The sequence below is a fragment of the Montipora capricornis genome, chromosome 7 (assembly GCF_036669925.1).
Source record: "Montipora capricornis isolate CH-2021 chromosome 7, ASM3666992v2, whole genome shotgun sequence".
Classification (NCBI taxonomy): Eukaryota; Metazoa; Cnidaria; class Anthozoa; order Scleractinia; family Acroporidae; genus Montipora; species Montipora capricornis.
The window spans coordinates 19279515-19292014 of NC_090889.1; the positions used below are offsets into that span (position 1 = coordinate 19279515).

At 37.5% G+C, this 12500-nt stretch overlaps 1 long non-coding RNA gene across 1 annotated transcript in view; it reads right to left on the bottom strand.

Annotated features, from left to right (window-relative positions):
- LOC138057600 (uncharacterized) overlaps positions 1 to 12174 on the bottom strand; it is a 34976-nt gene extending 22802 nt beyond the window's left edge. Inside the window, exons 1-2 of the long non-coding RNA XR_011133691.1 lie at positions 12114 to 12174; positions 7370 to 7445 (exon numbers count right to left, since the gene is read on the bottom strand). This is a non-coding gene — a long non-coding RNA (uncharacterized lncRNA). The remainder of the gene's footprint in view (positions 1 to 7369; positions 7446 to 12113) is intronic.
- Between the last annotated feature and the right edge of the window lie 326 nt (positions 12175 to 12500).

The following is a 12500-nucleotide window of genomic DNA, read 5'->3' on the forward strand; positions in this document are numbered from 1 at the left end:
TTTTCTCCTGCAAATAGCGGGTGTACAGCTTTCAAGGTCATTTTAGATCATTTTAGATCATTTTAGGTCATTTTAGATACCGTTGTGGTTCATTTTAGGTCATTTTAGGTCATTTTAAATCATTTTATATCATTTTAGGTCATTCCTTGTTTTAGTGACTACCAATAATTATTTCAAAGTTATTCCGTTTCTGTCAACAGCTGTATTAAACTAAATTTACATGAAAGAGTGACCTGAAGGAAACTATTTCCAGCATTTTCTCGTCGGCAAAATTTTCCATATCATTTCTTTCCCGATTCACCGTACATATCATAAAACATGCAGTTTTCTCGAGCAAATAGTGTGGTGTAAGGCTCTCAAGGAATTTCTACGTTTCTCGCTGACGATTGTTCTTAACTTGACAGGCTCGTAACCAATTATCCAGTTCAGTTTCATTAGTGACATGACACCTGCCTCAATTTCCTCCTACTTTCCAGTTGATTGCAAACAGGCAATGCGATTGCAAAAGTTTCCGTTTCAGTTCTGACCATGCACACGTCAGTTCATGTTGTCTCGCTGTATGAGTTCTCCATTTATCTCTCTGGATCACCAAAACACTTTCACAAAGTTACTGTTACCGCTTTATTCACGCAAAAGAGCGATAATACCCGCTAACGAGATTCTCAGCTAGTGGTTTCTTGTAAAAGTGGCGGAATCATCGTGAACTTTTGGATGAGAATGACTCTGACAACATTCGACGCTAGCGTATTCTGCTTGGAAGAATTAACCAGAGGCTTACATAAGCAACTGATATGTTTTTCAGTCGTTAACATTGTTGTTGCGTTGACTACAATTACAGCAAACACTCTTATCCTACTATCGCTTCCCAAGGTAACCTCGATTCATCCACCTTCCAAAGTCTTGCTTCGAAATTTGGTGGTAAGCGATCTCTGTGTCGGCATCGTAGAAATAACTATCGTTATTTACTGGATCTCCATGGTGCAAGAATGGTGGCAGGTTTGTCACGATTTCTATTTCGCGCATCTGATAGGAGGCACTATTTTGTTTCCAGTTTCACTGTGGACAATAACTGCCATAAGCGTGGACAGACTTCTGGCGTTGTTATTAGGACTTAGGTACCGACAAGTTGTGACCGTAAGACGAGTGTATGTGTTTCTACTCTCCTTCTGGGTCTGTTTTGGTATCGGAATTGTCGCACTTGGATTTTACAGCCACATAGCATGGGAGATTTTCATTGCTGCGAGTACACTGCTTTGTCTGATAATATCCATCTACTGTTATGGCAGGATTTTCCTCAGGCTTCGTCATCACCAAACTCAAGTACAAGAACAAACTCAGGAGCAAGCAACTGAAAGAGTTCCATTGAATATTACACGATACAAAAAGACAGTGTCGACTACAATGTGGTTGCAATTGGCATTAGTAATTTGTTTTTTGCCGTATGCGGTTGTCTCACCGTTTGCGTTTCGAGAAATTCAAAGAACACAGTCGTCATTTTTTTTTCATGCGTTGTATCTCACAATAACTTTAATGTTTTTCAACTCAACTTTAAATCCAATTTTGTACTGTTGGAAGATGAACGACGTGAGAATATCAGTGAAAGACACATTGAGACAACTATGTCGTTGTTCTGCAAACCAATAGACACGAAAAGGAAATGAATATTGTTTTTCGGTTATTTCGTTTTGGCGTTGTCAATCTTTGGCGCGTTTAGGGTGCGTTTTATTGACCGTATTCCGGAATAGGAATACATGAAATATAAGTTAGAAATTCTTCGCCTTTACGGAGGTTCACATTAAAGTTGTCAAACACCTGCTAAAATGCTATAAATATAAACATATTTTTATTATCCTTGCTGCTTTGAAACGCGCCAAATATACCGTTTTAATCATCACTCCACGTATTCTTATTCTGGAATAGGGTCAATCGAACGCGCCCTTAATTTAGAGTAATTTTCAAATATTGCAGTAAGCTTCAGCGTATAGAAAGTATGGTGAACGCGCTAGCAAATGCGGCGTGTCAGTAGATACAAGGTATTATTGAAGAGATCTGAAGAAAGACCGGTGAATTAAAGTTGGAAGTGTCAATACGGACGGTAGCAAAATACAACAATGACATTAAAGTCTTCCAGTAATGAAATACAAAGTTTGAGGCCAAAAAGGGAGTCTAAGCCTTTCCTTAATCCTGACGTAAAGTAAGTTTTAAAATCTCGTGGGATTTTTTTGTGCTCTGAAGGACGAGCTAGAGTATAAGTGAAATTAGCATCCTGGCTTGATTTTTTTTTTTACTTATATTTTGAGAAGTCATTTTTTAGGTATCATATTTCCTGACATTTAATTAGTAAGGTTGTGTTCGTAAGCTCAACTTTTTTTTTTGGGAAGATTCCATTCAAAGAATGTTGCTTTTGTTAAGGTTGGAAAGTTATTGTATTTAGCCTTAATGGGCTATCGCCTCAAATGTGACTGTATGCAGGTTAGGAATATTTCTATGTCGTAAACAGAGGATATTACACGGTGGCGAGAAGATATGAATTTTATGTTCGAGTGGCAAGAACAATATCTCACGAGTCAGCGAAGCGAACGAGTGAGATATTGTTCTTGCCACGAGAACATAAAATTCATATCTTCGAGCCAACGTGTACTGTTCTTTTTATTATATGGAGACTAAGTATTGAATATTTCCGATTTTATTGTGTTTCAAAGTAGTCAAGTTTTACAAATACGGCTGGGCTTTATAAAAAAAGGCAGGAAAAAAAGGGCAGGAATCGTGACGTCATTGAACGATACGACACTCACAAAGGTGACATACGGAAAATACGCCACTCGGGTTCCGGATGAAGTGGCGTATGGAATCTACGAGTGGTTTAGTTCCCAGTAAAACACTCACCTACATATAATAATGGTGTTTATTTTGAAAAGGGATTGTCATCAACATTACGAGGAAAGTTGTTGAAAATGAGGCAGGTGTTCATGAAAACTGGATAATTAATAATAATAATAATAATAATAATAATAATAATAATAATAATAATAATAATAATAACAATAATAATAATATTGATGATGATGATGTGGAACGGCTTTTCAACGCTGAAGCCGCTTTACAAAGTAAAAATTGTCCATTGAAATGAAAGCAAATGTTTATTAACAATAAGCTAAGGCAAAAAGATGTGTTAGCTTTGACTTTAAAGTAAATAAAAAGTCACTGGATTCAATATGAAAAGTGAGAAGTGAGACAAGGGGTAAACGGCACATTGAGGAAATTAGTTTGTTCTCCAAACCAGTAGATTCCAAGATGTATTTACTGGTGTCAAATTATTTACCTTTTGATACTGTGTTCCTGACGTTCTAAGAGGAAATTTAAACGATGGCGTCATTTGACTACAACTACCAGAATTCAGTTTGTTTTTCTCTCCTTTTTTGAATTTTGTATTCCTTGTGGGGTAAAAATAACAATAGCTCTAATTAGCATGAGACAAGCGAAACCTGAAGGATTCTGGTACTTGTAGTCAAATGGCGTCACCATGCAAATTTCCCATTGGCTCATACACCGTATGATCGTGCCAAGTGTAGGTTGCCAAGCTGAAAAAATGTTTTGACGAGGAGCGAACTTTCCAATTATCTAAACGTTCAGAATATATCAACATTTTGTTTGAAAATATTCCATTTGCGCTTGTTCGATATTAGATTGATTATAGCATACTGAGCCATCGTGCACTCATTAGAAATTTTTTACTATTGCAGTAAGCTTTGGCATATATGAAATAACTTAAAGGGGCTTACAAATATGGTGCAGCACGTCACAATAGATACGAATTGTTATTTCGTGATTGACAGATTACCTTTAATTTGTAATATTTAAGGCTTCACTTGCTTTACATAAGGGTCAATGCACGCTGTTGATACATTGACTAACGAATTTAAAGTATGGAAATGCCATGACAAGAAAGTAAACAACTGATAAAAGCCAGATGAATCGAACTCGTTTGTGTCAATGCGGGTTTATGGACTTAAATACGTGTTGCAGGGGTTTCTAAAGATACATCAACCCCCCTCTGTGCGGAACATGGTTTACAATGCGTGATCCGTTCTCGGTATTTGACGCTGCCTCATTATTTCTGGCGAAATACGATAATATAGTATTGCAGTGAAAAAAGAAAGTTTTACAATGATTGATTTGGAATTTTTAGCAGGCATGGAAAATCCCCCCTTTAAAATTATTTTGACAGGGTAATGATTTCTGCTACAAAGTAGACGGACTTCACCTCAAATAATTACAAGTTATTAAGAAACACCTGGCATCCAAATGAATAACACGGAACACAACTGATTCATCATTTATAATGGTTAAAATAGTAGTTTTGTAGATTTGTATACCACTAATAATATACAAGAAAACATTTTAGGGCATTGATTGGCTGAGAGCACGTCAATTAATCCCAAACAGCGTGCAGAAAGATGAAATAGCGCAATAACGGTGAAATTGTTGCATTGATAGCCAATCAAATGCAAGCCCTGGTTGGCTCAATCCAAGGTCCAATTTTTCCGTGATTGCGATGCTTCCGCTTAATCATCTCGATTTTTGTCGTGTGAATTATTATTAAGTAATCACATTATTTGTCTCGTGCAATTTCTAATAAATAAGCACTTGTTAATTACATGCTTATGCAATGGGCCATTTCCGAGCTCGTCTGCCTCCTCTTCAAAGCGAGTCTAAGTGAGATTTTTTTTTCATGATACTTAGTTTTTGTTTATATGTTAAGTAGAACTAATCACCATCACAGAAACTTTGCACTTAGACTCGCTTTGAAGAGGAGGCAGACATGAACTCGGACTTGGCCTATTTTGTCCTTATTCCAAATCATGCGATTATATCACTTACAGTCCCATGGCGGATTACAATTTCTTCTCTGGAGTGAGATCGCGGACGTCAACCTGTAGAAAAGGTACCCCTGGCAGCCGCTGTCAGTCCATATCTGATCTCACCCAACCACGCATGAACGTAAAATGAGGACAGCAAATGCTGAATATTCTCTTCAACTGCAAGACAGTCTGGGAAACATTCATGTTCTTTGACACTGAACAAAAAAAATCTCTACATCTCGTGAGAAATAGTTTACAACGATAACTTTTATTCTTGCATGTGTTCGAAGGTGTCCACGCCAACTCTATCCCATGGCCTTCGGAAATTTTAGTTTCTTTCATCGGTTCAATGCGTTCCTTGCGATACTCTAGGCCTAGACACAAAAAGCCGGACTTTGTGGATTTTTAAAAATAAATGGGATTTGCTGTGGATTTTCAAACGATTTTGAAGAAAAATTGATTTATTTTCTTCGCCGTTTTGTTTAATCTTCCTATGAAACGATAGTTTTGTCCCATTGTATACTAATTGGTGACTGCTAGGCTGCAATCCAGTTGTGCAGTGGTGTCTCCTACCTCAAATGCATCCCATCATTCCTATTTATTGTGTCATTTTTAATTTATCGTATTATAGGGGTTAGGTCTCAATTAGGATGAAAGTTCTGTTCCTCTCTCCTGCCACCCCACTTCATTTTTTCTTTTCTCGTAACTTCTAATGTAGATTAGTTGTTTGTATTTGTTGAATTGTGGTGAATAAATTACATTTAATTAATTAAATTGACATGGCGGAGGAGCCAAGTGAAGCTTCAGTGAGTTCAATTTCTATTGAATTCGAAGATGACGTATAGCCCAGAGTCGCTCGAGAAAAACAGATAGTCTTGAAAAAAAATCGTGAGATAAATAGAGATTTTCAGAAAATTTTGGGATATTTAGGGATTTTTGGTGGGATTTTTAGGGAAAAAGACTGGGAATTTAGATCCTTTTTTGGGATATTTTTGTTAAGGTCTTACAACTGTAAGTCTTCTTGCGAAGGTGTTTACCTTCGATTAATTCACTCAAGGTCGGACGGCAAATTGTTTAACCTTTAGGGACTCAAGGCAAAAAGCAAAGTACGCTGCCTACTTATCCATGAGCTCAGTTACTAACAGTCAGGTAGAACTCCAATGTCTAAAGCGGGCAGTGCTTTTGATCTCTGCATCAACCTAAAAAGCATACACCCTGGGCCAAAATACCATCCATAGAATCAATATACTAGACAATTTTACCTATCTTGGTGCAATTGTGACAGGCAACTTTCCTTTTGCTGAGGAGATCAACAAAGGATTGGAAAAGGCCTCAACAGCTATGTCAAAACTTAGCAATAAAGTAGGGAACAAGTCTGCACTCTACTTTTTCCAATATATCTGTCTTTTGAGGCTTGCGTGCTATCAACACTGTTGTATGTTCCGAGACTGAGCTGGTCAACATATTTGTCAGATGCATACTCTATATTCTTATTCTTCTTCTTCAAGGGACAACCAACACACATTTACAAATGGTCGCTCTACTGTGTCTGCACTTATTACATTTTTTTAAGATTGGTTTGACGCCACATACAACCAAAAAATCCGGCAGGAAAGGTGTCCACGCCTTATTTATCGACTTCAGGAAAGCGTTTGACTTAGTGAACCACAAGATTCTCTTGGAGAAGCTTGCATTAAGGAACATCAACAAATATATTTGGTTATGGTTAAAGAGCTTCCAAGAAGGCAGAACTCAGCAAGTTAGACTCGGAGAAGAGGGCTCGTTTGATGCTCTTTGTCCGGCCGGTGTCCCTCAGGGGTCTGTCATCTCACCATCCTTTTTAACATCTACATGGACAATCTTGAAAACAACATTGAAGCCAGTAATACGCCGACGATAGCACCATCTACTCGTGCGTACAACCTGATGACATCAGCGATATCAGGAGCCCATGAGTAGGAGCTTGCCCCTCTCATACACGCCCTTGTGAGTCAACCTTTGCCCGTATCTTTCTATTTTTAGAACGCCACGAGTTCCTCGGCTCTGCACGCACTGTTTTAAAAGGCCAGTCAGAGTAGAGTCATTGTCTAACGAACACAAATAAAGCAGTAAAAATGTATTTAAATCGTGCAAATTGATGTAAATTTATGTAAATGAGAGTCTCCTGCTCAAGGGTTCGTTCTAAAAATAGAAAGATATGGGCAAAGGTTGACTCAAAGATCTACTGCATATGGAGGCTCCTACTAATGGGCTCCTGGCGATATGAAAAGTGTACTGGACTCTGTGCGTGCATGGGTGGACGATAAAAAGATGGCAATAAAATTAAAGAAGACTAAAGACATGTGGATCAACTTTCGTCAAACTTCAGAACCCTCACTGCTCCAAATCGAATCAACTGCCATCGAGAGAATTAATCATTTCAAGCTGTTAGGAGTTTGGTTCCAAAATGACCTTAAATGAAAAGCAAACATTACCAAAAATTTAAATCTTCGAAGCGGATATTGTACCTACGAGAGTGCAGAGGTTGGCCTCAGCATCTATACCACCCTTGGTGCTCCCTTGTGGAGAGGAATTCCTTAATACCTAAAAGACGAGGTGGAGCGTACTCAGAAAAGATGTTTAAGACTTAGTGGTCTCCCACCAGACAGTTTAAGGTCCCTCAAGTCGAGAAGAAACGAAGCTACTACTGAAGAACTGAATAAGATAACAGCCACCCCCGTCCATTTCTTTTAAAATAGTTAAATAAAGATTATTATTATTATTATTATTATTATTATTATTATTATTATTATTATTATTATTATTATTATTATTATTCCATTCTCTCCAGTTGTCGGGTTTTCTACTAGGAAATGTTTATTGTGTCTCAGCAAGTCCCCGTAGCTTAGAGAGACAACACTTTCCACAACAGGTGAGCAGTTCCAAGGATGGCCGATAAATGTACACTTCCAAGAGAGTCAGGTACATCTAGCTTGCCAAACAAGGTCTCTGCACCTTTTGATATGCTTCCACGAGCACCAATCACGATAGAAAGTTGTTTGGAAAAAAAAACCAATATTTGGAATTCCTCGCCAAGCACTTAAAAACCTAATCTCTGAATTGTTACTCTATTCATGTTCTCTTCAAAATGACGGTAGCCATCGATGCCTAAAATGGGTAATTTATCTTCTTACTTTTTGTCTTTAGAGGTCTCGATGAACAGCAGTTTCTTGCAAAAAGCATCCCCGTTCTAAAAAATATTAGCATTAGATAGTCCTTCCCTACTGCTCAATAAAATCTGCTTAGTAAGAACATGAAGAACAAAGTTAATTGGAACGTGAAGTGAATTAAGGAAATATTTTTTGTAAAAGGTTCATGAATCAGCACTGCATGAGCTCATTAGAATTACAAAAGAATTACAACAGAGAAAAAATTGAAAACGATAAAAAATGAAAGTAGATCTAACTAATATCTTAACGTACAACAAAAAGGTGAAAACCTAAAAATAAAATAGCCAATAAATAGTTCAAGATTCACAAACGAGTATAATTTGAAATTCAACAAAATATTACTGAAAGAGATCCATTCTCTTTTTTGACAAAATCTCAAATAATCAAATCAATTTTTAAAGAATCAATAGAGAAATACGTTTTTTTACGAAATCGTTTCTGATTGACTGTGCCCATTAAAAAAGCGACGTTATTTGGTTTAAAGGAGTAAGTGTCTCTAATAGTAACAACCTTTCTAAACATGGCAAGCGCGTGATCAATTAATTATTCTATCTTCTTGTATGAACAGCTGATTTATTCACATTCAACTAATATCCTCGAAAGATTAAGTGTTATCGGCCAATTCGACAATTTCTTCTTCCTGGCCACACCACAGTTCATAAGATGGCCAAACATTTACTTTTTTTTTCGCTTTATTTACCCAAAAGGGAGAAAAATACGCAGCTTAACAAATTGCCTGCCTGAAGTATCTAAAAAATTCCTCCAAACGCCGGCGTCTTATATATACATATATATTTATCTGTTTTTTTTTTTTGTTGTAGATTTTTGTATTTTGTGTTTTTTCACTTATCCTCCCATTGGCTGTATATTGCTCTCATTTTAAAAGATGGATATTTCTGCTCATGTTATACCAAGTTGGCAAAGTTATTTTCAAAGGAGTTTGTTTATATAGTCTCTAACTCAAAAACGAATAATAACTTATTTCATTTCATTCAACAGGTGCCTTCAACTAATTTTACCTCAAAGAGAAACGGTTTCCAGAATTTTCTTGTTGGGAAAATTTTCCATCTCACTTTTTTCAGGACTCACCGTGCGCATCATAAGAAGTAACAGTTTTCTCGAGGGAACAGTGACCGCGTAGTTAACTTTAAAGGAGTTTGTATGTTTCTAACTATCGCTTAACATTCATTCTAAATTTGACAGGCCGGTGACTACTTATTATCCCGGCCAGTTTTCATGAACAACTGCTTCATATTCAACCACTTTTCTCGTAATTTTGATTGATAATAAGTAAAGGAGTTTTTGTGTTTCTTCCTAACAATCCTTCTAAACATGACAGGCCAGTGCATACATATATACATCCACTTTATTTCAGCACGATGGTAATTAAGCTAGTGCTTATCATGTAATTAGTGACTAATCATTATTCAATTTTCAAGAACATCTGCCTCGTCTTAGAGCACTTTCCTCGTAATTTCGATTCCTGAGTAATTCAATGCTATCACGACAGTTTCTAAGTCCTGACCACACGCCCGTTCTGTTCATGTTAAGTTTTTAATTGTCTGACTGCATAAGTTCCCTTTTTTTACCTCGGGACCACCAAAACGCGTCCGCAAAATTTACGTTTGAAGCTTTTTCTACCCAAAAGAGGGATAATACGCTAAAGAAATTTTCAGCTTGAAGTTTCTTGTAAAGGCGGCGTATTCGTCAGTGGTTGGATGAGAATGACTCTGACAGCATTCAACGCTAGCGTATTCTGCTTGGAAGAATTCACCAGAGGCTTACATAAGCAACTGATATGTTTGTCAGGCGTCAACATTGTTATTGCGTTTACTACAATTGCGGCAAACACTCTTATCCTAATCGCGCTTCCCAAGGTAACCTCGATTCATCCACCTTCCAAAGTCTTGCTTCGAAATTTGGTGGTAAGCGATCTCTTTGTTGGCGTCGTAGAAATAACTGACGTTACTTACTGGATTTCCATGGTGCAAGAATGGTGGCAGGTTTGCCACTATTTCTATTTTGTTCATATGATAGGGAGCACTATTCTGCTTCCAGTATCAATGTGGACAATAACTGCCATAAGCGTGGACAGACTTCTGGCGTTGTTATTAGGACTTAGGTAGAGACATGTTGTGACATCAAGGAGAGTGTATGTGTTTCTTATTCTCTCTTGGGTCTGTTTTGGTTTTGGAATTGTCGCACTTGGGTTTTGCAGCCACATCGCATGGGAAACTTTCATTGCTGCGGGTACACTACTTTGTTTGATGATATCCATCTACTGTTACAGCAGGATTTTCCTTAGGCTTCGTCATCATCAAACTCAAGCACAAGAACAAGCTCAGGAACAAGCAAAAAAGAGAATTCCATTGCATATGACACGATACAAAAAGACATTGTCGACTACAATGTGGTTGCAATTGGCATTAGTAATTTGTTTTTCCCCGTATGCGGTTGTATCGCCATTTGCATATCGAGAAATTCAAACAAAACAGTCGTCCGGCTTTTTTCTTGCATTGTATATGTTTTTCAACTCAACTCTAAATCCAATTTTGTATTTTTGGAAGATGAAAGAAGTGAGACAAGCAGCGAAAGACACATTGAGACAACTATTTTGTTATCTAAACCTATGGACACGAAGAGGCAATTAATATTGTTAAATTTTCGAATTCGGACAATATTTTAGTCATTTGTGGCACTCTCGTTGGCTCACTTAATTTTGGTTGTCAAATCAAGTACAGAACGAATGCACTTACTTTTCCCAACCTAAAGAAATTCAAGTTATACCGGGAGGCCTACCCGCAATTTCCATAAACCCAGCCGTTTCGTTTTCGTCAAAAAACAATTTCCAATGGCGCTTGTTAAGTATGAACAGATTGGTCAGAGCCGACTCATATCCAAGTCGCATTCACTGAGTAAATTTACTTAGGGTGCGTTCGATTGACCCTATTGCGAAATAAGAATACGTAGAGAGATGATTTAAAACGGTATGTTTGGCGTTTTGAAGCAACAAGGATAATAAAGATATCTTTAAAATAGCATTTTAGCGGAAGTTTGATAATTTTAATGTGAATCTACGTAAGAACGAAGGATTTCTAACTTCAATTCCATGTACTGTATTCCTATTCCGGAATACGGTCAATCGAACGCACCCTTAGCGCAGTAAGCTTCGGCATATGCAAAGTATGCCGTTCAAGCGCGTGCACATATTGTGCGGCACGTCAGAAGATACTAATTATTATTGAAGAGATCGGAGGAAAGGCAGGTGAATGCAACAAAATATACAACATTAATATTAAATATCATTAAAGTGTTACCGTCGCAAAATATAAAGTTTGAGGCCATGAAGGGAGTCAGGCTAAGCCTTTGCTCAACCTCAAGTAATTTTTCAAATCTCATCGGGTTTTTTTACGATAAAAGAAGATCAAGAGAAAAAGAGAAACTTTCCATCCTGATTTGAATTACATAGATTTCCTTGTAATTTGAGAAGTCATTTTTGAAGTGTCATATTTGAGGAGTCTCCAAAACTGTTTTGTTCGTTCCCTCATGTTTTGGGGAAAATTCCATGCAAAGAATATTGCTTTTGGCATGTTTGGAAACTTATTATATTAAGCTTCAATATGATAAATACGTTGTGAGGCCTCGCTTCAAATGTGACTCTATGGAGCCAAGAGTGAATTAGTGTATGTAATTGCATGGGCCCGTGAGCAATTATTATGGGTAATCGCGAGGGGACGAGTAAAATTAATTAACAATTATTCCATGAGCGCGATTTCAACTTAGATATGAGATGGTAAATAGCCATCGAGCTGAGACGCGTAGCGCCGAGTTGGCTATAACCAGTCTCATATCCAACAAGCGCGAATGGAATAATTGTTTTATTAATTCCTTAAACTCCAAACGTTTGGAAGTACCTTTGAAATACGAGCAAAAAAAGCGAGAAAATCCAAGCGAAATAGAAAAAACTTGATGAAGATGCGATGTTGTGTAACACCTGGTGGTCAGACAGACGCAGGGTCATCACAAAAACACTTCTGCTTACCTTTTCGCGTACTTCTAAACGTCGGAATTGATCCAAACTTTCCACAAAAACGTTTTCCTTTTCCTTTATTCCGAGAGAAAATTCGCTTTCCGGCGAAGATAATTTTAGCTTTGCGCAATCATTTGCCATATAAGGTCAAACGATGGTATATGAGCTGATAATCGAGATTGAGTAAACCAATCAGAAAAAGGAAAGGAACTTTAAGTGTCTAGTAGATCTAGCGCTGGAGCACTAATTGGGGACACTGTCAAGTGATATTAACAATTAACACAACAAGTCATATGTTGGTTTTTGAGGAGAGGGGAAACCGGAGTACCCGGAGAAAACCTCTCGGTGCAGAGTACAGAACCAACAAACGCAACCCACATATGACGCCGAGTCGAGGAA